At 39.9% G+C, this 24,092-nt stretch overlaps 1 protein-coding gene across 2 annotated transcripts in view; it reads left to right on the top strand.

Annotated features, from left to right (window-relative positions):
* si:dkey-91i10.2 (uncharacterized protein LOC555224 homolog) overlaps positions 1-24,092 on the top strand; it is a 69,728-nt gene that overhangs the window by 16,169 nt on the left and 29,467 nt on the right. The window contains exon 1 of one of the 2 annotated variants that reach the window (XM_025006990.2): positions 9,403-9,514. The exons of the other annotated variant lie outside the window; for it this stretch is intronic. The gene's annotated coding sequence lies outside the window, so the exon portion shown is untranslated. Of the gene's footprint in view, positions 1-9,402; positions 9,515-24,092 lie in introns of those variants that run through there. 2 annotated transcript variants of the gene reach the window in all.

Raw genomic sequence — 24,092 nt, 5'->3', positions numbered from 1 at the left:
ACAGATGAGGATACCATATTGTGCTCATGGTTAGATTCATATGGCCCTTTTGTTTCCTTAAATGAAAATGGACTTCTGAACTGCTAACTATAAATACAGTCATATGTTTCATGGCTGTTTTCCTCATCCTCAAGATGCTCTCCTGTGCCCTCATCACACCATATGCCTGTCCTGGCATGGCTCCCTGACCTTGTTTAGATGTAGCTACAGGCTAGAAGATCATGCCATATCACAACACTACTGTTGTCAAGTATCACGTTTTAGCTAGGTTGTTTTTTATGACCTTATCACAGTGGCGGTTGTAGCCTGGGCATGAGGCCAACATGGCCAGCCTTGCTTCAAGTTCTCACCGGCCAAATCATGCTGTTGGAAACACTGCCTTCATGCTCCTCTACGCTCCTCGAAGCTTCACCCAGGACCGTGATACCTTGGCACCATGATGATAAACCATTACGACCTTGTTTGTGCATGCTCAAAACTCTCCACAACCTATCACTGTCTATAAATGGGACTCCCCATTTTTCCTAATACAAACCTGAACACCTTGCAAAGATACAAAGATAATCCATGTTTTGGCTGATTTTTCATGAAAGGGTCGTCATTTAATGTGAAGAATGATTAACCCAGCTTTATAATAGAATAGGGATGGGGCGATTTGTGCAGCCTGCTCATTTTTATAAAACACAATGTCCATTTTTATGTGTCACAGTGTTTACTCCAACAGTTGTCTTTTTCTACATTATAAGCTGTAACATGAGCTAGCTAAAGCCCAGAAACTCCTTTTAGTGGCTTTTTTTGGGGGCGCAATGTTTTAAATTCTAGCTGTTTTTTTGCTAACTCATTAGTTCTTGGTTATGTCACTCTCGCTGATTGATGTCATAGTTAAGAACACAATCATGTTTGATGCAGACCTCATCCTAACAATTGCATCTATCAGTTTACATGCATCACTTGTTGTTTTCATTGGGTTGGAGTACAAAGCTATTGAGATTCAAAAAGCCAGGGCCCACCGTCTGAATATTCTGCATCACATTACGTCTCAGCCAGCCCCCTCCTATTGATGTGCAAATGCTGATGTTTCTGAAGTACGCCCAGGCTTCCAAACCATTTGCTACAAAGATTGTGATGCTTGAAATATGATGGCTAATGCTCTTTTTTTTTTTTTCTCCAACCTCCCACGCAGCACAGGCTTTATGAGCCATTGTGTCTTGGGAATAGTGGAATAACATTGATCTCTGTGTTTTATAGGTTAATCCCATCATGACTGAGGGTGAGCAAGCCAGCAAACTGTAGCAGCTGATTTCCTTTTCATTCTGTGGAATAGGTTCAGCCCACTGCACAATGTGTCAACAGCAGCCTGATTACTGTATCTGTATCTGCTGAGCTGATTAATTTAGGCTGAGTGTTAAGAGATGTTTTTTTTTCCAAATGAAGGAATCTGATTGGCTAATATTTATTCAGAAACATGCTTGGTTCTGCTTTGTGATTCTGCTAAATGAACCTATTATCAGAACAAAAGGAAATCAATGCTCTTTGGTGGGCTTTTTGTTCTTTAGCCTCATCTGGAAGGGAAGCTGAATTTGCCATCAGGACTGTATTTGGTGCACAAATCGTCCAGCATTGAGTGTGGCTCAGTAAAAAAAAAAAAAGACTGACAGGAAAATAGAATTTCATGGCCTCCCATCAAAAGGGCCGTGTTCATTCAGTGTACTGTGGGGCTGCAGGCATGCTGATTATGATAGAAGGCTCTGCTTTGGTCATAGGGCTTTGAATCTGCCAATAAGGACTGAAGAGTGACACATCTGAAGATTTGGGTCACAGTCTCCTTTACGTAACATCTGAAACGTAAGTGCCAGTTTAATGGAGTCCTTTAGTGACCTCACTTTTATATCAGACCCACAAAGAGCCATTAGAGAACCTAATAATGAAATAGGTTAATAGGTCATCATGATTGCATGCTTTCTATTTATGTCTCATTTGTCCAGTTAGTCACCTGTTTTAGTACACTGCCAGGTCCAGTCAATAAACACACACACCACTGTGGTAACTAAATGTTTATAAGCACTGTTTTGTACTGCTTGAAGAGACTGCAGTCAGTTCTGCTAGAACGTTTCCTTGGTAAAATTGTACAGCACTTGTAAATGCATCATTGAATCCTGCAAAACTCTTTACTTCCTTTTTCTGCATTTAGTTGATATGTCTTTGTTGAAGGCCTTCATACAATAAAAAGTTGCTTAAATGACCTGAAAAAGTGTAATCTACCAAAAACAAGAAAGTCAGGGGCTGACACTGAACTGAGCTTCCTATTTAAAAAGAAAACAAAAACAAACTTTAATGTAAAAATGTGCGTCACCAAAATTTGCATCCGGGTGTGAACTGCTCTTGGATTTGTTGACGCTGTTGTTGGTCGTGTAGCTTTGTTCTGCTTTGGAAAAGGCAAAAGTCCCGTCAGCAAATTTGTGAAATGACATTTGTGATGATCGAATTTGTTATTGCTGCCGCTTTCTGGGTCTTGTAACTTTTAGCCAATCGGTATTTGACTTACATGGAGTAGGTTTTGAATCAGTTGACTTAGACTGTCAACGCCACAAATTTGCTACATTATAAATGTCGGGATGTGTACTTATGTTTACATTCTTTGACCTTTACACGGTGTTCCCTGTTTGGTTTTGTTTCTAGGTCCTCATGTTCATGTACTTCTTTGTGTTTGAGTGTTTCAGTTCTCTTCTGACCCGCCCATTTTCACCTGCCCCTAGTTGTTCTCCCACCAGGTGAAAGTCTTCCTAGTTCATTAGTTGTCCCTTTATTTTCTGTTCTTCAGTTGAGCATTATCAGCTTCATGCTGCAAGTTTGGTTTGTTCCCTCCCCGTGTTCCCCGTGACCTGCTATTTTGTAATTTTCTATTGTTTGCTGCCACGTCAGCCTTTTCTTTAATAAAAGTCTTTTTTTAGGTTTGGTCCTCAAGTCAGCCTGATATCAGGGTTGCATCAACACTACAAACCTGACAGTATATTAAAAGTCACCTGTCACATATCAGATGATACATAACAGGTGACTTAATATTTATGTTTGTCAGGGTTTAAACAGCCACCAGACAAGTAACTGGCAAGACAAACCAAATGAAGTGATGATTGGAATGAATTATAAATGAAATCATATATAAATCCTTCATTATTTCAACTTTTTTCAGTAAAAATGTCCCAAGTTTCACACTGGATGGCAACCTCACAAAGCTCTCCACAACCTACTCAAACTATTAGGACGTGGATGGATTACGGCAAATTTGGAAAATCTTCTTTAGTGTGAAGGCAATCATGACTCTGCTATGCTTTTAGTACACACTAAATAGTTTTTTTCTCTCCTATTTGCTGTCTCCTGCACCCTCGCCACGCTTTATACACTGTCAGGAAGCAGCTAGGCGCTAGAACCTCACACCACTTTAGAACAATGAACTTCCACTCTCAAACTAGATTGTTTCCACGACCTTGTCATGATCATGGTCTCACCCTAGATATGAGGCCAATGTGGCTGGTCCTGCTTCAAATTCCTAATGACCAGTCTACGCTGGTGCATGCAGACCCCCAAGTCATGAATACTCCGCCATCGTTGTAATAATACACTGCCACCATGATGATAAACCACTATGACCTCACTATGCAAGTTTTGCGCATGCTCAAAACAATCCACGACTTATCACTCTATCATGCGTAATGAGAAGCACATTGTGTGACTATTACACACCTGAAGACCTCACCAAGACCCTGCAAAAAAAACATTTACATTCTGGTTGATGTGTTATGTTGCGCCATGGTTATTAGTCAGTGTGAAGGGGGGCTAATTTTGTTTCAGAATAGCTTTTATTTCTGGTGCAAATAATTCAGTGCTTTCCATAATAAGTAATAGTTTCAAAAATAATCCACTTTAGATGTCTCCATTGCAAGTGATGTATGGAAAATAACCATATTTAGCATCCAACGTATCGTGATGGAGCATGTAAACTTAACATTGATGAACAAAGACCCAGTTAATGGGGAGAATATAGTTCAATGGGTCGAGCCTGTGTAAGTGTGTCACTGTGTTCTATTGTGCATTGTGACCTTGCTCAGCATCAACCCAGTCACCCATTCCTCTGTCAGGCATCAAAAGAACACACTGTGACCCACAATGCCATTTTAGTTGCCAAGCAATCAAACTGCAGATAAACTGGCGGAGAACGTTTTTACGACATCCTGTATTAATGCTCTCCTCCCCCCTGAAATGTAAACATTTCCATCCAGCCAAGTAGACCAACAATGATTCTTTATTTCCTTCTAGCAAAGCTAACAGTAGCAACCATTGTGAAGCAAACAGACCTGCATTAGGTGAACACCATGCGTATTTTTAATTTAGTGGAAGTGTGTATGTGTAATGGTATGGACAAATGGCTGGCAGGCAAATCCACATTTTCAGTAGGATGCTAAACATTTTCAAGCCTTCGGGGCTTTATGGTCAACACAAAAAGCTGCCTCACCAAACTTCAACTCCCCGTATGGCTCTTTCCCTGAGTCATGAAAGCAGAGCTAAATTTAGGAGACCTCTAAAAAGTAACGATGTGGCAAGTTCTTATTGAGTTTTCAGCCCGCAAACGTCCCTCTCGCTTATTTTCTCTGTGAAAGGGTTTGTCCGTGACTCACCCACAGCACAGAAGTGCCTGCTGAATTATTGAACCAACGGTGAAGCCCTCATGAATTATCTAACTGTGCGTCTCCGACTGAACAGGGCAGACCAGGGTGTACGTCTAATCCTGACCCTTGGTGTTGGTGCCACCCGGACCTGGCTTCGATAACGAGAAAAGACCGACCAGGTCTTTTCCACATACACACATACAAAAAGGCCCACTCAATCTTCTAGACTCAGCAGGACAACCTTCCTCTCACTTGTTTTTACAGAAATTACTTGTTCAGTTTATAAAGTCTTCAAAAGTTGCAAATTATCCATTTCTAAAAGTCCTACGCACAAAGTTACATTATTTCATATGTACTTTATGCATTGTCCCTGATCAAACACACTTGAACAGATTTGGACTGAATACTCCCTGACCCATTTTGTTTGTAAAGTAGCTCAAATAAATCCAGCACTCACATTCTGCTCATAATCTGGCAAAGAAACAGATTTGCAGGTAAAAAAAAAAGTGCGACATTAAAATCGTATGAAGTTCATGGGACCAAAACAAAGCTTTGAAAAATGATTTTGTTCTAAGAAACAATATAAACGTTTTAAAAAAGTTATATTTTATTGTTTTTTTTATTCATCTAGTACTTTCTTTAGTAGTCCGGTGCCTTTCAGAAAGATGGTAAACTGCCACCAGTTTTACTCTGAACAGCTCCGGTTCGGGAAATAAACATGTGACGTGATTTTACTCGCATGACTGCCTCAGATTAGGCATCAACTAACACCAGGTGGCTACTAATAACACACGGAAGATGAAATGTAAACAGGCTTTATCTCATGTGGTGGAAATCATTTTAATTTGGGGATTCCCGCTGGTTGAGAATTTACTAATCCTGAAGGGTGGCTCCGCTACAAATTACCGAAAGGTTCTTAAGTTCATTTCAGTCCTCAATTATGAAAGCCTGGTGCAAAGCAACTATTGCTAAAATACAAGGACTGCTCATCTAAAGCTAGTATCTCTGTGACTGTTGGCAACAAATTGCGAACGTCATTCGCAAGGGGGTTTCCAAAATGTTTCCAAACGTTTGCGAGGATTCTCAATTTCCATGCGCGAGCTGCTGCAAGAATTTTAAACATGTCTAAAATAAGAGCACAAAATAGTCGTGTAGTTGTGGCAGGTGTCTGAAACCAATCTCGAACCCGTCCCAATTTAGTTTTCGCAATATTAGAGAGTTAACGCTGTTATTTATTTATTGGTGAATTTTGTTGGTGCAAATGTCTATTTCATTGTGATTCCAAGTGACAGTTTTGTCTTTCTAACTAGTTCCCAAAGGTCACAGCCCAGTGACGTACAACCTTAAAGGACTGAGCGTTGACACTGTATTTTCTCTGGTCATTGCTGTCAGGTTTGATGTGATTGCATGAAATTTAGAACCAAGAGAAGTAGAAGACACACAGAGGCGTGCAAGTTTTTTTTTTACCTATTTCTGAATTTTCCTTTTTTGATTTCAACAAATTCAAACTTTACAATAAAACCAAAGCTTCGATTGCTGTCATATTGTTGAGGCATTGCCTGCACTTCTGAACCCCTTATAGCACATTTGCAGACCACGCTGAGTCATTACTGCTTCATTAATGAAAACCTGGATTTCAGCATGATCAGTGTGGCTGTACTTACATGCTGTTTATTTCCTTATGCTTCCCCATAAATCCACTGAACTACATCCATGCTGTGGCTAATCCTCTCCGCAGTCGGCTTATTGATTGTTTGATGGGTGTTGGAGCTGCTAAATATCGGAGGAACATTTTAACAGTCGTTGCTGTGTTTCTGTTGAGGGGTAAGCAGCCTTGAAAAGCAGAACAGCGGGTGCTTAAAGGAAACACACCCCCTACGGTGAGAAGGCTGCATCGAAGGCTGAAAATCTCTCTTATCTCGCTTTTGTGTGTAATGGAGCAATCGGAGTATAATAACCAAAGAAAGATGCTTGGTCTTCTTAGGTTTTCACATGGTTGAATGGAGGAAATGAGTTAGAAGCAAAAGGTTTTGATGTAATTTTGCACTAACGTGTGCATCAATTGATTGCTTTGTTTCTGTTTGAGAGTCATTTATAAATTTATACACTCGCAAACACAGTTCTCATCTGGTTGACGCCCGAGCGGAGCCTTTCATTGCTTAAAGTCAGGGCTGTGGTGGTCCCTTCAAGTATGCCACCACATGCCCTGCAAAAACCATATGCATGTATGCTTGCATCATTTTAACTGTCCTGCAACAAAAAGAAAATGTTGTGCCATTGCATCACAGCCTCCCCTCTCTCTTTTTTTGGTATGCCAACACAATATTTTTGCATGTTTAAATCACTGTCTGTAAATTGTTCCTTCCTGCAACACATTTTTCCTCCAACAAAGCAGAAGGTTTCATTAGATCCTGAGCATCCAACTGTGGAAACGAGTTTGCATATTAATGAGAAAAGCAGTATTTTATTGAGATGCTGCCTCGATATTAAGCCCATCCTGAATTTTTGTGAAGACCAGTGGTGTCCAGTAAAAATGAACCACTATTGTCTTTTTACGTCTTCCCATAAATAATACAATGCTTTTTTTTCCACAATAAAAACCGTTTACAACAATAATGCAAAGACAGACATGCGACATACAGCGAACAAAAACATAGCAGCCTGGGTTAAAGAATTGTCTCTGTGTTGGAAAACATGATAAATGCTTTCAGTTTATATGCCCTCTGATTTGAACAACAAACTACATTGATGAGCTGAAGCTCTCTGGGACGACACAGATCAGTGTTTCCTGATGTCTTTGTAAACATTAAGGATCCATTTGTCAGTGTCTCTTAAAGCTGCGACAAATTGCGCGATGTGGTTAATGGATTGTGAATAATGACAGTTGGTGCTCAGGACTGGTGAATGCTCCATCTGATACAAAACACTTATAGGAAGGTTGTTGTTATTTCTCTCTCTCTCTCTCTCTCTCCGTTCCTCATATGAGTCTACAGCTGGAAGTTTTCTTAGAACTAAAGCAACAAAAAAACACAAGGTTTGGTAACAGTTGATCAATTAAAACGTAGTATTTTTTATTTAGATTTTTTTTAAGGAATGTATATCACCTTCCGCTTTTCATGCCAAAGATTTAAACAGTGATGTTGCATGATCTGTTATTGCTCAAAGTATGTGTTGTGAATAACTCTCAGGTACTACCACACCAAATTTTAGCTCTGTATCTGTGAAAATGACTGGATTATAATTCATTTACCTGTGGCAGCCTTCTTGAATAGGGATAATTCCAAAGGTTAGTCAGTTCTACATATACATCCAGTGGGTACTTTATGTGAGTTTTATTAAAATCCGCTCAGTGGTTCATGAGATATTTTGCTAACAGACAAAGGAACAGAGGCAGTGAGTGGTAAAGAAACACTGAACAACTAAGAATCTGCACAGATGGTTTGCTGACCCATTTATGCACTTCTACCAACGTCTGCATGTTGTCAAGTCAAAATAAGATTTGGTAATGTGTATTTTCTCTGAAGTCATTGTCTTGCATCTGATCACATGCTGATCCAGGTCAAACTGCCCTGTTCGCTAATATAACTTTGAGACTCTGAAAGCCGACGCTATAGGTGACAACTGTGTTGATGAGCGATTTTGTATTTTGACTGCATATTTTGCGGCAGACAACTTTTCTGTCTCACTGTGGTAGTGGAAGTCATCTCAATCCTATGAGATTCTTGCTCAACATATCAAATTTCTGAATTTTTTTTTTTAAAGTTTTGCTTTTTTTGTTGTTCTACTTACTGTTTTTATGCTGCTGCAATTCTTTGTACAACATTTTATTGCATTCAATTAATGTAAACGTTTCAAAGGGACTCCCAATGAGCATCAGATTAGTGGGGCAATAAAATGTTCTTGAATCTGGACATATGGACTGAGGATTCACTCATCAACTTTACAACGAAGATGAGCTATGGCTGCCATATTTGATATAGGACTGTTGTTTTACTCTTAGGAGATGTTGAAAATAAAATTATCTTTCAATATATTCTGTTTTTTTGTGTTTAAGTGAAGCAAACAATCCTAGGAAAGGTTGTGTTGATAACATAACAAACTGATTCTCCCACAAGCTTTTAGTATTAGTTCTCACTATTATTGGAAGACAATCTTTCCAGATTAGTCAAACGATTTACAATATTTTGCAAATGTATACTATCTAAAAACATTTGATGACGTGTGAAAGGTTTTGCTCATGCTTTGGTGTTAGAAAGGTGACCGTGAAAGTTTTGCTGAGACATTCTTGGAGTATTTATGAGGCCTGTGACACGTGGAAGGTCAGCTCAGTGCTTCTTTTCTGACATTTCACTGGGTGAAAAATCATTGTGTTGTGCTGTGAATGAGTTCCGCCGTGGATTATATTTATCCAGGACACTGTGCGATCCAGGTCATCAGCCGACGGAGCAGCTGTCACTTCATTCTGACTGAGAAGAGTAAAGAAAAGAGAAAAAAAAAATGAGGGATGACTGAGGTGTGAAAGTGCGACAGAGCAGCAGCAGCAGCACCTGCCTGAACTCCTCTCCTCGTGTGCTGGAAAGGGGACCTCACAACTTGACCATGATAGGCGCTTCCCAGTCACCATGCCGACCGCAAGGGCTGTTCACGTTTAGCTGGAGCATGCTCAGTTTGGCTCCTTTCCCTCTAACAATAGCCAGTGAGAGGGCTCGCACTCACACACACATACGCGCTCGCACTCAGTCTACTCCGGCTCACAGTGGGAGTGAGACGGAGAGGAGAGGCTGCCTGCTGGGCTGAGCAGCTCATAACACCATCTAACCTCCAAACACACACACACGCCGCTAACAAAGGTAAGCATCCAAGCCTGCTAATATATACGACTTTATTTGCCGGCTTTTACTTTCTCATGCCGTTGTGTGTGTCTGTCTTTAGAGCTGTAAAAGCTGGAGAGTGGAGACAGTTGATGGAGAAACTGGAGATAAGGAGGAAGCATGTGCTCTCAGGACTGTCTGTAGTTTTTCTTTTTCTTTGCTTTTCTTACCTAGTGGGATCGTTTTGCCTGAAAATCTCCACTTAGGCTTTGGAAGAATGCTTTCTTTCGAGGGCTCTTGTCATTTTATGAATGGTAGAGGCAGGCTGAGAATGTATTCTGCTCAATCGGAGGTGTAGTAGTTGACAAAGCGGGGATCGCTGAATAATTCATGTCGCCTTGTATGGAGGGCAGTGATGGGATGACAGCAGGTGTAATGTGATGCTTTGCATGAGCAAAGATAGCTTTATTAGACTCTTGATAGCGCAGGACAGTTTTACAACCCTCACTTTGCTTATTCCCATCTTAATGCTGCATATCAAACATTTTAAAGCCTCTTGACTTGAGGATATATTAGAAAGATGTAAGGAAAGCAGGATGTAAAGATCAAGTCAAATGTTATCTGATCCGCCAGTGGAGGGAATGTGAGGAGCTAGTCCCTATGCCTGGCTGATCATGGGAAACTCTGTCTGTAAGTGTGTGTGTGTGTGTGTGTGGTCCGTCTGTGTGCGTTTGGGCGTGCGCGAGAGCTCTTCAGACTGAAAGATATCTTCAATATTATCGTGTAGTCTCGGCCTGTTTCTCTCTGAGGCACACTTGGAGAGATTCACTGACTCGCTCACGCTGAAAGATTCACTTCCCACAAGATTAATTATTGTGGCTGATGAATTCCTGGTTGGTCGATAGTGTATTCCTCTGCAGCCGGTACAGCCCCTTGTGTTTGTGGCTGCTGATCTTGGAGCATCATGAATATCAACCAGCCTGCTCTGTGACCTCATATGTAAACTAGAGGTGGAAGGCTGGATGATGTAGTTGCTATATATATATATATATATATATATATATATATATATATATATATATATATATATAAAATAAAATAAGACTTTTTTTTTTTCCTTTTTCATATGACGTGTAAAGAGAACCAGTACTGAATGAAATGGTAAAGCTGCTGCAAGTGGATCATTATGGTCACCATGGCAACCACGTAGCTGTTTGTCTCATTGCCTGACAGCACTCTTAAAAAGACAGGCAGACAGAGACGCAGAGTAAAAATCAAGCCCTCAAACAAACAGTCACTGTGTGGAAAAACTATAGGTGGTATTAAAAATATGTTTAACTGTAAGTGGCATAAAGTCTGGTCATTACGCAAATGAATTTTTATGCTCACAGTGTTTTATGTTGAAGATATGACAAATGAAAACAAACCTTTTAGATTTTAAGAGAAAATTCTGAGATCAATGGAAGTCAATGAGAGTTTTGGTCAGTGGGGGCTGGCCAATAGAAGGCGCTAGGGCGCCGCCCCACCACTCACATTACCTTGAATAAGACGTAAAAAAAATGAATGAAAATTAAATAGTACATTAAAAATATTTCGAAATATATGTGTATATATTTTTAGTTGTATAAGGTAAATATTTTACAGTTAATGGTAGGTAAAGTTGTTTCATTCTTCGATGTTGTCTGATTGGTGACGTATTTCCGCCTCGGGGCGCAAAAATCTTTGTCCATAGACTCTCGTTAAAAGTTGTACATGCGCAGTAGCTCCTCTTCAGTACAAGAGATGGGACCGTTCAGGGCGCACCTCTCCTGCGCCCTGAGCTGCTGAATGCAGCTGTGTTTACATTTCACCGCCTCCCGCCGCCGGAGCGTGGGATGTCACATCCGTCTGTCCTAAAGTTCGCCTGATTGAAAAGTCGAGCCGCGGGTGTGCTGCCTTTTATTCAAAGACAGTAATAAGTTCATTACGTGACTAAGTTACATACACAGGGTAATAAATAAGTTCATAGTTAATAATTAGTTTAAGAAAATTTATGCTAAAATCTGTTAGAATGTTTGGTTTTGAATTCTAATCAGAGTGAGACATCCGACCTTTGTTATATTGTACTTTAAGAATACGTGACGTAGTGAGTCCTCGCACCATAAAACAAGCTTTGACGTAGTTTCTCCGGTAAAGTTTTGAAAAATAAGAAAGAAAACAGGTCTTATAAACGCTAAATGTGTCCTACAGGCTGGTGCCTTGGGAGACCTCCGTCTTTGTAAGTATCGGTGTGTTCAGGAAGCACTTGTGCATATGTGCATTTATATGTACATTATAATGTTGCTTTTGTTGTTTTAATTCATGTAAATACACTTGTGTGATACCTTAGTATGTGTTTTGGTCCAAAACATATACTAAGGTATCACATAATAGACATATACCAAAACCTTTGGTATATGAATTTCAGTTCAGTCCCAACTTTCTTTGACTTTAAATGATGTTTCCACTGTGAAGTGTGCCTGAGCCTTAGAGCCCCTAAAAGGTCTGGATTTTTCTCACACGTTTTGTCAGAATCAGTTGTTTATCTGTTTTTTGCTAATTTTGTCTACACCATATAATATACCACTACCAAAGGTCATAGCACACTTCCCTATCGACCTCATTTTCATGTATTCTTTGCAGGTGTGATTTTAAAGTTGTGGTAGAGGTAGTGAATTGAAAATTGTGAGAGACATGGAAGATCAACAGCCAAATATTCTTAAGGTTGCTCAGTGTATATGCATTGTCCCCTTCAACTATAAATCTTAAGGTAAATGACAACCATAGCTTCTGTTTTTGCTATAATCTCGTTTCTATTTGTCTGTTTAGTTTTTGGCAGGTTGTGTGTGTGTGGAGTTTATGAGTTAGCCAAGCCAGCCAGAAGAGGCTACAGTGATTACTGAGACTGAGCCGTTTCACATAAATCTGTTGTTGCTGCTTAATGTCTCCCCTCTTCAATTAATTATTTCAGCTTTTAAAGACCGAAACAGAACTGTTTGCTCTTGTCTGCCCCTTCTGATTCACCTGCCTTGGGTAAAGTGGAGGAAGTCGGCGTGCTACACACGCCACACCAGATACAATTTCAACCGAGGGTGGAAAACAGACAAATAAAAGACAAGAGCATCCATGAAGTGACAGAGGAGCAGCAGAAAATAGAGACTTGTAGAGTGATGGATGGTGGGCAAAGGGAAAGTGAGAGGCGCTCTTTCACCCAGCGGGGAATTGGAAAATAAATTGACTTGACATAAGCAGGTTTGCATAGAGATATTGATGCAGGCGAGTGGGAAGGGAGAGGTTTGGACTCGAGGCTTAGATGGTTCATGTGAGGCTAATCATCTCTGTTAGTAGGACCAAAAGGCTTTCTGGGGTATGTAATTAGCAATTTTCATCCGCCGTTGATAAAAAAAGATAAAAAGGATGCAGATGAATGTGGTCGGCTCTTGTGGAGCTTTTTTTATTTGGTGGTAGTGAAGTGAAACCCAACATTAGATGTCAGGTTTGACTCTCAGAGCTCAGTGCTGAAACTAGCTCAAAGTTCAGTTCACACAAGTTAAAGCCGAGCGTTCATTTCTCAGTTTTTCTCTCTCATACTTTGTGCTCACGGATACTGTTTTATAATACAGCCAGTTTCCCTCGTCAGGTTGTTATGATTCACTTGTTTTTTTTATTTTTGTTGTCTAAAACCAAAAATAATAAAAATTTTGACGCCAAACAATCAGCTCATGGAGACAATGTTTTAAACACTGTAAATTTCAAAGGTACAAAATTGATGCTCAACTTTATCAAAATCCATATATTATTTAAGCCCAGCTTAACCTGACAAACCTGATTGTATGTACAGTTTGAATAATGGCTGTGCTGTTTTTTTTGGCTTGTGACTTGTGTGAATGACTCTCACAGAGATATGTAGATACAGACAGTGTCACCAATCAATTTTCCTCTTCTCTTCTCTGTATTCAAAGACCTGGACTCTGTACATGGCTGGAGTACTCATGCATGGTTCAAGCTGAACTGAGAGTGCATAACTCAGCATAAGCTTTCAGTTTTGGTGACTAAGTCATGAGCCTTCAGTGTTAATTATTAAGTTTAAAATGAAATGGAACAGCATGCACTTCAGGCTAGTTGTAGGTGAATGTGGTAGTATCATCTTGGGAACGTGCTGCTGACTTCCAATGTGACTTGATGTGGTAAATAGCAGGAAAACCTTAGTTGGTGATAAGAGCAAAGCAGTGTCATGGTTGCCTTCATACTGAAGGATTTCAAAATGTGCTGGGATCCAGCTGCATTCTAATAGGTTTTATAGATTGTGGAGAGCATAGCAGGATTGTCGTCCAGTGTGACAGACAGGACAAAGATCAGAGTCCTCTTAAATGTGTGCAACAACCTGAGCAGGCGGAGTCAATAGCAGCCTGTCTCAGTCATATTTAATGAGTCATAACATCTGATGGTCTCAGTTTAGGTTTATAAGACTAGACGTTGTTTGAAATAATGGTAACACGTTAAAATTATCTCTGTCTGTCTGTTTTGTTTTGTTGTTATTTTGAAGTAAAGCTTGTTTACGGAAGCTAGTTCATTTGAGGCGATTTTTGCCATTTTATAAACAATCCTGAGGATTTCCATCAATGTGACCCTTTCCTTGTTTTGTTTCTGGTTAGTGAGCTCACCAATTTCCACTTTTATTATCACAGCTACATTGAGGCAGCAAATACCTGCTGATGACACTACCTAAACCAGAAAAAAAAAACAAATGCCTCTGGTGCATTTTTAAAAAAAATTATTTACATTTTACCTATCTGGTTCAAATTTACTTGACACTTAAAGAGAAACAGCGGCGTTAGTCACTTCTCTGCACCAGTCACTCCTGTCTGCACATCATCCTGCATCATCTGTGCTCAAACCATGATACACACGGTACAACACTGAGTCTGGATGTTCATATCGGCTGTGTTTTTCTGTGAGGTACAGGGAACAGGTTCATTACATCATGAACACTAAGAAACCAAGTGGAAAAACTGGGCAAAAATAAATACATTCTTGATGTACTTTGAAAATTCAAAAAAACCAAACTATAAGCATCACCTAAATCTGCAGACATGATAGATTCTGCTCGCAGCTCGTTTGTAAATACAGATGACATATTTCATACAGCTTATTAGTGTTGATGCTTGTTAGTCAGATTCCTGTAAACCGAAGTGACAGTTGATCAATGGCTCACCTTCATTTTTCATTTCCACTCCCAACACCAAACCCTCCCCCCATGTCTTTCACCACGCCGATAATCATCCCACCCCTCCAGCGCTCCCCCTCTCACCGCTCCCGTCCCGGCTCTTCTCCCTTTCTGCCGTTTCCTCGATGCCTTCCAGGATCCTCATCCAATAACCTCTCCTCTCCTCCCGTACAGTTGCAAGTTTGTCCTTGACTCCTCGAGATAAAAGAACACGGGGGGGCTTTCCCCGCTTTCCTCTCCCTCTCCTTTGCTCGCCCACTCGGCGAAGAAGGTGTTAGTCAAGCGATGACATCCAGAAGGGCTCCAGCAGACACAGATCCTTGTAGACGCCTGCAAGAGCCAGTAGCTCGATAACGAGACCTTGATGTACCTCTGATGGGTCCTTGTTAACGCTGACAGTGAGCCAACAGAATAGACTTTTAGAAATCACTGACACCCCTCGGCAAAGGTCAAGGTTCAGTATTGATCCAGGAAAAGAACTGCACCGTTAGAACATAAAGTTGAATCCAAAGTCTGTATTTTTTTTCTTATCCTATTGACTCAGATTTTTTTTCTTCTCAGTTAAGCAACCACAGTCAGCCCCTCCAATTCTGCAAGATTGGGATCATTCCTTGAAACAGAAAGCTCTTTGAATTCAAATGATGGTAAAAGCTCACACATAGCAATGGTTTAGTCAATTTTGTTGAAGACACCGAAGACATGATGCCCAGTATTTCTGGGAATGAAGCCAACAATTGGATTTAAATCACCAAAACGATATTTCCAGGTTTCTTATGCATGTACACATCCGAGCTGGAGCATGACGACTGCACATTTGTGTTAACAACCTTCCCTTCTGCATCACTGCTGCAGCAGTAAGCAACCTAATGTGTGTGCTCATAATTAATTGAAGTAAAAGCCTAGTTTCAAAGTAATTAATTGAAGCCTTGTTTTAAATCTAAGTTTGTTAACTTTCAGGTACCTGATTCAGTTGCAAGCTGCTGGCAGATGAGCAGAGAACATTTTATTAGCACATATAATGTGTATTGATAGATACAGTACATATCTTAAGTAAATCTGTTGTTATTCATAGTTTTTATGTATCTGCGGACAGTTAAACAAGTCTATAAAGCATCCACGCGTTCTTCCACCGTCACTATAAAAGAACTCTGACACCGTTGTTCTGCTCTATTAAAATCCCCATTTATAACTGCAGCATCATAAAAAATACCATTCACATCACGTAAACACAAGGTTCGTGCTGGAATTTCACTTTTACGTGCAGGGATTACTCGGAGGGAAATTCCGAAGCAACATCATGTTTTGAAAGTTCTCTCTAAGAAGTCCCTTTTTACACGTAAACTAGCTCTTGGAAATATTAGAGATTTCCTGAACTTGATCGGGGAAAAGTTACACGTAATAATAATCCTGTGCCTGCTGAGCGTGCTGTAGTTTTCATGCCAGGTCACTAGCTGCCGCTGTGGTTTTTGTATTTCAACGACACTCGCATGCATATAGACACTTCAGTCTACAGGATGAAGACAGCTCCATCCAAAATGGTGACTACACGGATGTTTGTTTGGACCGACAGTGAGGTTGGGTTGCTTCTTCATGTTGAAAAGGGTGAGGAGCACAACCAGCACTCTTGGTTGTGGATTGCAGCCTTCCGTAGTGCGCATGTGCGATTTCACACCGATGCCGGGCGTTTCCAAAAAGTGGCTTCAAAAACCTTTGGTGCCATAGAATCCAGTCGCTGTTGTTGTGTACACGAATGGCCGAACAGCAACAGAAATGTTTTGGCCTAAATGTTCACAGCATCTGAAAACACGTTCACAGCTGCTGCTGCCTCTCTCTGCTGCTCACTGAGCAGATTTTAAGCAGAGTCACAGTGCCAGGATTGGTGATTTTTGGTTGTGTTTTTTGGTAGTTTGAGTTTTCTGTTTCAGACATTTTTCTTTCTTTGTGTTCTGTTGTTCCATGTTCTGTTGTTCCCCAGTGTTTCATTCTCCATCAGTACTTCCTCCTCAGTCGGTTCTGCTCCTCAGTTCATTCCCACCTGTTCTCTGTAATCATTAATGTCACCTGTCACCACTCACTTCATCGGTTCCAGTCTTATATATTCTCTCAGTTCTCACTCTGTCATCAGTCAGTCATTTTGCTTTTATGCCCTGTCTGGTTCTTCTCCGTGTCTGCTTTGTTCCTTTGTATTTTTGCTGCCATTCCAGCTTTTTTGTTTTGATTAATATTATTCCATCCATCCATCCATTCAGTTTCTTTACCCGCTTCTCCATTCTGGGTCACAGGGAGCTGGTGCCTATCCCCAGCAGTCACTGTGCGAGAGGCGGGGGATTAATATTATTACTATGAATAAATCACCTTGTACACAAGACTTTGTGAAAGTCATTGCTAAGCAAGATATTAATACATTGATGAAATATCAAGAAAAGAATGATCTTACATGACTTCTAGATATTTGTGATATCTCACGTTTTTCTCAGCTGTTTGCTTAAATTCAGATTAGACGTGAACCAAAAAACAAAAAAACTTTTGCGTTACTCAGATAAATCCTCAAGTCAGACTCTGCACATTCATCTGTATGTGTCTCAAAAGCCCCAATCAGACAAAAAATGTGGAGCTACTGTAGCTGAAAAAGAAAAGTTAATTCAGTTTAATCAAATGAAACTTGCAGAATAACAATCTGCAACAGCACCATTATAGTGTTACTTTATTGTTACTGCTGTTACTTTTTGTCTCCTTTTTGTAGTATTGTGCTAATGCTGAGTCAGCATTCACATTATTGTTTTCCTGTTTATAGTTTCTTCCATAGGTTATTTGGACCGTAACTACTTCAGCATACTTTCTGCTATTTTAACCATTCGTATATCAAAACGATAAGCTCGTTCAGAACCTTTACCTCTATTTACAATCTTTTCTCTTCATGAACAGAGAACTCTTCAAACCCTTGAAATAATTTGCTCTTTGAACTCTTCTTCAGCATACTCTGCTCATTCTTTAGCTTTTAGGTACTGTTTAGCTAATTTTAGCTTCCAGCTACTGTTCTGCCGGTTGTAGTTTCTTGCTACTGTTTTGCTTATATTAGCTTGTAGCTTCTGGTTGTCTATTTTTGGCTTTTTGCTACTGTGTTGCTGTTTTTAGGTGTTAGCTTTTATTTAGCTAATTTTAGCTTTTGTTCTGACCATTTTCACTGTAACAACTTAATTTCAGCTTCTTCGTCAAATTTCTCTTCGTCACCTGCACTGCATTATTACAGAAAAAGTACTATGTGCTGTTCTTATTGGCTTGTTGTTAATGAAACAGTTTTGCCTCCAGAAGCTAATGTTGCTCACAGCCACAATCAGCCTGTAATCATCCTGAGGCTGAACAGTTTAAATAACAGTCCTGATGTTTCTAAATGTAATGTACATGGCATCTATCTACTTTACACAGGCCATTTGATACATTGTTGTTTTTTTAGGCTTTTGTTTACTTATTCATCTTCTCTGCAAAGATCATCACAGCATCAATGAAACACTTTCCTTTTTTACTCCCTTTATTCAAGACACATCAGAATGTGTCTTAGGAAAGAAAAAAAAAGTGCCTAAATGAGATACATGAGTATGTTTCTTTCTTTCTTTTTGTTTTTATCAACCTGTTTTTCATTTCACCATTCACCTTTACACCCCCCCACCCCCACCCCCCGTCTCTGTTCATTCCCAGTGATGAAGTGACTCACACAACCATCTGCTGCCCGGCAAATCCGCTCCTGCCTTATTCCCCTCATTGTATGTATTAACACTGCTCCAGAGATTGATACCCACACCGACCTTAACTTACCTCCGCTTATCTCCCTCGCCACTGACCCCCTCTCCTCGTCTTCGTCCTCTGTGGCCTTTATCAGATATTCCTCTTCACTCCCTTTAACGTCCTAAACTGAATTCATCTCTGCAAGTGCTGTTTCACTTCATTTCACCTGGTATCATTTTTTTTTTTTTTTTTTAACTGTCTTATGCCTCTACATTTATTTTCTTTTTCCCAGGAGACAGATTGTAGGAATGAGGTCAGACACTGTGTGAGTGTGTGTGTGTGTGTGTGAGCATATGGGTATAAATGTGAGCAGACTGTTGAGGTTTGGTTTATGTAGTTGATGCTCTTGCTGATGACATTATGATCCCCTGGAGAAACAACATCCGGCTCAGGAAACCACAGTGGGGACAAGTGTGTGTGTGTGTGTGTGTGTGTGTGTGCGCGCACGTGCTAATTTTTGTTAAACCTGACCGCTGTCATATTGCATCATTGTAGAGAGCTAATCTGCATGATTCTAGGTGTCTTGGTTTTCCTTGAATTTTTTTACTTTTGTACCTTTGTATTTGTACACTTATTTGCCTGGGGAGATATTTTCTAGTAAAATTCCCAGTTTCAGCTCTTTCATCTGTAAAGAGGGTAATGTAGGATGAAGAATAAACTAATTTCAGAATACCTCAAACGAAAAGTAGAAAATTAAATGAAACAATGTTTTTTGTTGTTTTGGTCTGGATGATTTGATGAAACATTGTTGCTGACATGTTGCGAGATCAAACAACACTTGGAAGGAGAGCAGCACCCATCACTTCTCCTGATGCCCCAAGGAGCTGAGGGACTTGTTGTTTTTAGCAATCTGGAAGGGTTTGTGGTCTGTAATGTCTTCCCTCCAGCCATATCTAGCTGCTGTACAGGTCTATGGGTGGCGGAAATGCTACAGTTGAGTCAGATGTTAAAGGCGTTGAGATTCGGACATTTCTTCCTTTTATCATTGTCTTATGGTTGAACTCAGGGATGTGCAGCAGATCCAGGACAGCCAGGTTATGCAGCGTGCTTCTGTTTCTCTGTTTAGACAAAAATGTCAGCCTGTTAAGCTGGATTATTGAGTGCAAGATGTGATGAAGCAAGGTCCAAAACAAAACCACAAACCTCTCTGACTTCATGATGTGTGCTTTATTGTATCTACCATTTTTGTCATCAAAGGGATAAACGGTGGCAAGAAAAATATTTTATATTTAATCGCTCTGTGTAAGTTAGCTTTAAGTCGTCCCTGGCTCTGTTGACACATTTTGTCTCTGGGCCAGTATCTAGCTGGGCTGCAACTGTTGGTGACAAACTGATGAACCTCCATTCCTGAAGGAGTCTCCAAAATCTCTCAAATCGTTCACTGGAGTTCTAAAGTTCATCATGGCGCATAAGCTTGTCACTTGATTTTCGAACATGTTCAAAACATTGTGTGCCAAATTTTTCCTCAAAATAGTCGGAGTCATTGTGGGTGTCTAAAACCGGTCTTGGACTTGTTTTAAGAGCACTGGAGTAAAAGTTTGATGCATGTAAGCGAGCTCTTCTACGACAGGAAACATCTGAAGCTACAGCCCTGAACGTCCAGCTTGAAAAAAACATGCTCATAACAAAAAATAATCATTAAAAAGTGGTCTAAATCTGCCTATCTTCAGATCAAAAGTGTGCTGCAGTAGATTAAATAATAAACATGGAGGCAGCTGCCATGGTAGTTGTGATGTGGGCAACAAAATAATGTACATGGAATACAGGCTTGCAAGCCTTTCTCACAAAGAAACACTGGGATTTTCAAAAATTTGCCAATGAAAATGTAGCCACACAGCTCACTGCTTACAAACACTCAGGATGCAGAGATTGCAACAAAAATTTTTCTTATTTTCTCTCAATTTTCTTAGAATTTTGAGTTGCCAAGGAACTCCACTTGCATAACAGGACATCTCTAAATTTTCCAGACATGGTTAAAAAAAGTTTCTCCCGCTTTCCACCAACTCTTGGTTGTATTGTAGCACATAAAGACAAATTCTATTCCTATTCCTATTCTGGAGCAAGACTGACTGCTGAGTCTTAAGCGTCACCATTTTCAAGTCGCATGTTTTTTTTCAAATCAGAGTGGAAGTGTGACCATGTGAAGCTGAAAAGCCTGGCGAGACAAAAAATATGCAAGAGGTTCAAAGGTTTCAGGAGTAGGAGGCTATTTAGAAGAAGTAGGGGGCTGACCATCCATTGGGTAGAGCAATGTTTTTACAACACAATCTGCCCTTATTTCACCCTTATTTCAGCATCCACACACACTCATTCATGCAGCACTCTCTACAAAGCTAATCTGAATAAATCATTCTATAGAGTCTAATCAGTTCCTTAGATTGCATCCTTACACCGATGGGGCACATCTGAGGTAATTAGGGGTTCAGTGTCTTGCTCAAAAACACTTCGATGTGGCATACTGGTGGAAGTGAACCTCCAACTCTCTTATTGGAGGACAGAGCCTCTAACCACGGAGCCACAGCTGAAGAACATTAGAAATGCATTTTCTTGGCATTTGGAACAAGGCTGGGAGGGTGTTTGAAGAGTCCAACATCAGCAGTTTTTGAGAACAACTTGTGACTGGGAGAGTTTTCAGAGAATCAGATGGAGAATTCATTTAGTCAAGACAAGGAACTATCTCCCAAAGCAGTAAACCTGAAGTAAGTAATCTTGTAAAATAGATTTGAATAAAAACATATTGACTGGAGAGTTGAAATAGATTGTCTTGGCATTCTTCTTGGTTTGTAGAATCCACTCCACTAGGAGGAGAGGTATGCCAAATGTGCAAATAACTAAATAAACCACAAAATGACACATTAAGAACATGGCCCTTTATTTAATACATAATGCAACAAAACTAAAAGGGGCAACTTTCCCCTTTTTGTCCCTCCTTTTTTCAGATATTCTGTCATCCACTGCCTGACAAACGACACAGTGTCACATCATCAACCAATCAAAAAGCCTCGACAGATAAACGAGAACTCTTGCCCAATCAGTGATGGTGTTACAATAACTGCACATGCTTGCTTGCTTACTCAAAGATGGCTGCGCCCATGGGTCGACAAAAATGATCAAAAACAAACTCGGGAAGGAGGAAAATCTCCATTTATTGTGAATAAAATTTCATTTTGCATCGTTATACAGATCAGGGATAACACAGGAACTCTTCTAAACAAACATAAAATATTTTTGGTCAATCAACGAAAAGTAGTGGGCTAAAATACAGCTGAATGAAGGTTTTATAACCTTTTCACCAGGCTAGCAGCTACTTTTGAACTCCCTGAATTTAGAGGATTTTACTTTGAAATAAAACATCAGAGCTTTGCTTCAGGCAACAAGCTTCATCTGGAAAACACTAATTCATTATTTCTCTGTGCCTCTTCCGCCAGCAGAGTGTTTTAGTTTTCCTACCTGTCACATCCTGTCTTTATGTTAGTCTCTGTGTCTCCGGTTCGGCATTGCTTTTTTTTGTTTTGTTTTGTTTTTATGAGTTGAGACTTTGTTTTTGTCATCCATCACCCCGTGCCGCGGAGCAGAGTCGCGATCGCTTCATTTCTCCTCCTCCACGATATATCACTTCGTAAACGTGCTCGTCCAACATTCCCATTTAAAGATCAGAGCCCCCAAACTGTCTCGTGGGGTTGTAATCACCACAGCGCAACACAGACGCTGCCAGATCTGAGATGGACTGCCATTTAATACGGTACCTGAGAGGAGTCTGTGTGCTGATGTCTGCTGCTCTGACGGTTGGCTCAGTGAAGCCGTTGTTATGGATGCAGTCAACAAGCTGAGTGGGATCCATAACCCTCCATCAGTCGATGGCTGTGGCGTGAGAGTAAAGCGCTCTGCTGATTGGGTGACAAACACACACACACACACACATGCTAAGAGTTATTAAGATTGCGCCTGTTTTCATCAGGGCTTGTTTTCCTCGTTGATCACGGGGTAATTACATGGTTTGCTGCTTCATCAATAAAACATGAGCGCCTGACATGCTGAGTCTAATAACGACAACAGATAATTTGATCAGATACCCAAATGAGGCAACAAAGCAGTTGTAGATCGTTTGAATCTCACACACAATTTCTTTTTTGCTGTTCTACAAAGAAATGTTTTGAACCAAAAGGATTTTTGAGTTAATAAAGGGATAGTTTAGATCATTTGAAGTGGGGTTAATAATTAATATATTACCTCTTATAGAAAGCAAATAGGAATACACCTTGTCCCACTTTGTCTCCGCTTAGACTAGCAATTAGTTCATCAATCCAGTCAGAATTAAACTCTTATTCTTCCAAATTGAGTTCCTTCAAAGATCTATCTACAAGAAGTAAGATATTTATAGTTCTTAAACTTTCCACAGAACTTGTCAGACTAAAATTTGCACTTTTTTACGCTAACTAAAGAAATCAAAAGGATGAGTACTCTTTGTTAGAACCATGAGGTAAGAACATTTCTAATAAAATAAACTTGCATCGGAGAAAAAAATACTCCATTTAGAAGAGCTACAGTGTCAAACATAATAACTTACACTTCTCAGTGGGATATCACTTATACCACTTCAAAGCACCAGTCCTTTCAGAGCATTTTATCTTTATTCTAAGGCTTCATATCACATGATAGCTCCGGTCATCATTTGCATGAACTGGCTCCTTTGAACTGTCTCTCTTCAGCAGAAAAGACTCCCTCTCTTATCCGCTCAGAATATGTGCGCTTGTGCTGCGCCGTTCATGGAAAACTTCATGCAAAGGAAGCAAAGTGTTTGCTCTGAGGTCATCCACTGCCTGTATTATTCATCTGCAACATTTCCACTTCCGAACACATGAAATATGAATGAGATCAAGATGACCTGCAACCGTGGATGAAGAAGAACACAGAGGCGCGGGATGATTAGAAAGTGCCTTTTATCGTAAAACTCAATATACGTTTTTTTTATTCTTATTTTTTTTGTTTTAGGCTCAGAATTGATTTTGGGTGGAGTACCTTTTTACTCTTCAATTTTGCTTTTCAAAAACTTTGGGTGAAAGGAGTGAATCCTTCACTTTCTGTCCTGCTCCTATGTTTTGCCCTGTTATGCAGAGCTGTAGGGTGTCCCAATCCATTTTTGATGTAAAGTGAAGAAGGAGCAAAGTGTTCTAGCCTAAAAAAAAATTAACCATTTTTCAAGGGTAGGAGCTATGCTTGCAAAAAACAAACAAACAAACAAAAACATACTTCACAAATGTAAGGATTCCCACTTAAATTTTTTTAAACTGCCACAAAAAACACTAGAATGTGCAGGTTGATGTATTCAGTGCATTACATTTGACATCAGCGTAAATTATTCTTAGTAAGAATTTAACAACGGCAAAAATAGCATCATATTTTTCCATTCAAGGTGTATTTTTTGGTCTCAGGAACTAATATACAGGTGCTGGTCATAAAATTAGAATATCATGAAAAAGTAGATTGATTTCAGTAATTCCATTTAAAAAGTGAAACTTGTATATTATATTCATACATTACATACAAACTCATATATTTCAAATGTTTATTTCGTTTAATTTTGATGAT

The sequence above is a fragment of the Kryptolebias marmoratus genome, linkage group LG6, assembly GCF_001649575.2.
Source record: "Kryptolebias marmoratus isolate JLee-2015 linkage group LG6, ASM164957v2, whole genome shotgun sequence".
Classification (NCBI taxonomy): Eukaryota; Metazoa; Chordata; class Actinopteri; order Cyprinodontiformes; family Rivulidae; genus Kryptolebias; species Kryptolebias marmoratus.
The sequence above is the reverse complement of the archived record's forward strand: the minus strand, read 5'-3'. Positions and strand labels throughout refer to the sequence as shown.